We start from the raw sequence: 1948 nt of genomic DNA, 5'->3' as shown, positions 1-1948 counted from the left end.
AAACAAAACTTAATAATAATAATATTCTAATCATAATTAATGATAAATTAATAAATAATAAATAAAATATAATTTTGATTAAAATTTTTAATTTTTTTTTACCTGGAACGGAATATCGGAGACTGTGATCGCTAAATAATATGACTTGAGGGAATACCATCGATTAAAATTTTCCTTTAGAAGCACAGGCATTTCCAGAGGGACTGAAAGAAATTTGATAAAATTAGTAATTTGTAGAAGATACAGGGTGGCGATTCATGGGAAGATTTCAATTTCCAGTTCATTTACAGGGTTCAATTTCTCAGGACAATTAAAATTAACTTTTTTTTTAATGGACGCTTTTAACTGTCATATTAAAATATTTAAACTTTTATAAATTGTACAGTGGAAAGATTAGAAGAATAAATACACACTTTATTTGATTGCTCTAAATGGAAGAATGAATCAATAGATTTTTGATATTTCAACACATTATTTGAAGAAATTTTAAATTAGGAACATTAAAAATTGAAAGATTGCAATTTTTAAATGTAATTTTTTTCAATAGAAATTTAAATATTTTTATTTTAAATCATTATAAATTAATCATTGTATTTTTTATATAAAAAATCTCTTAAAATTTTTCCAGGAACCTTAAGAAAATTTCTTTACTATTTTGAAACCTTTCAAAATCTTTGAAAAGCTTCAAAATTTTATTTCGAAATATTTAAAAACTTATTAATTGTTCTACATGGTTTGAAAGAATTTCAAATTTTAAATTATGTTTGAATTTTTTCTTGAAAGTGGACTGTGATACTTAAAATTTAAACTAAGTAGATTAATTTTTTATAAAAAATTAATTTTTTACAAAAAATACGATTTTTGTACAAAATATATTAATTTCAATGAAACAGTTGAATTTTCAACTAAAGTAGATAATTTTCAACCAAACAGTTGAATTTTGAACTAAAAAATATCAATTTCCAACAAAAAATGTAATAGGTAAATTTTCAACTGAAGAAGTTAATTTTTAACAAAACTTATAAATTTTCAACTAAAATGATGAATCTTCAGGTGGGATCATTGAATTTAAACCAAAAAGGTCAATTTTCGATTAAAATTATGTCGAATTTTTATGTAAAAATTGAATACTTCAATTTTTAGCTTAAAAACTTCATTAGCTGATGTTATTGGATGTATAACAACAAATCTAAAATTCTTAATCAACTAAATAATTAATGTTCAACCAAAGAAATACATTTTTAACTAAAACTATGGAATATCTAACTGGAATTGTTACTTTTTCAGATAAAAAAATTATTTTAAAAAATGTCAAACCAACGGAAAATGGAATTTTCAACAAAATAGCCAATTTTTCAATCAAAGAGATGAATTTTCAATTAAAATGATGAATCTTCCAAAACAAAAAAAAATTATTTTTAGCTAAAGAGTTTAACTTCAACCAGGTAATTGAATTTTCATTCCGAACAAGAATTCGGAACGAAAAATGTAGTGGTTGGTACTTCAACCAAAAACGATGTTAATTTTGAATTAAAAATATTTGAATTTCAACAAAAAAAAACGACTTTTTAATCAAAAAGAATAATTTTCAACAAAAAGGAACGAATTTTCAAGAAAACACATGAATTTTCAAGCAAACACATGAATTTTCAACGGGATACTTAAATTTTTAACTAAAATCGATAAATTTGAAATGAATAATATAATACAGTGAGTGTAAACAGTTTCCATACATCTGTTTTTGACTGTTTAAGTTCTCTTACTTTTAAATTATGCCCCAAGTAAAAAATTTTCTCTTTAAAGAGTTGATTTCTCAGGAAATTCTGTATAAAATGAGCCCAGGATGAAGTCAATTGTGGGTCCGGATGCAATAAGGGCACATAAAATTTTTTCGTGCGAAAACGAAGTCCCCTGGAGGCTTTAGAAAAAATTTTCGAATTTTAATTTT

Source organism: Belonocnema kinseyi, chromosome 8, assembly GCF_010883055.1.
Source record: "Belonocnema kinseyi isolate 2016_QV_RU_SX_M_011 chromosome 8, B_treatae_v1, whole genome shotgun sequence".
Classification (NCBI taxonomy): Eukaryota; Metazoa; Arthropoda; class Insecta; order Hymenoptera; family Cynipidae; genus Belonocnema; species Belonocnema kinseyi.
This window is presented reverse-complemented; position numbering follows the sequence as displayed.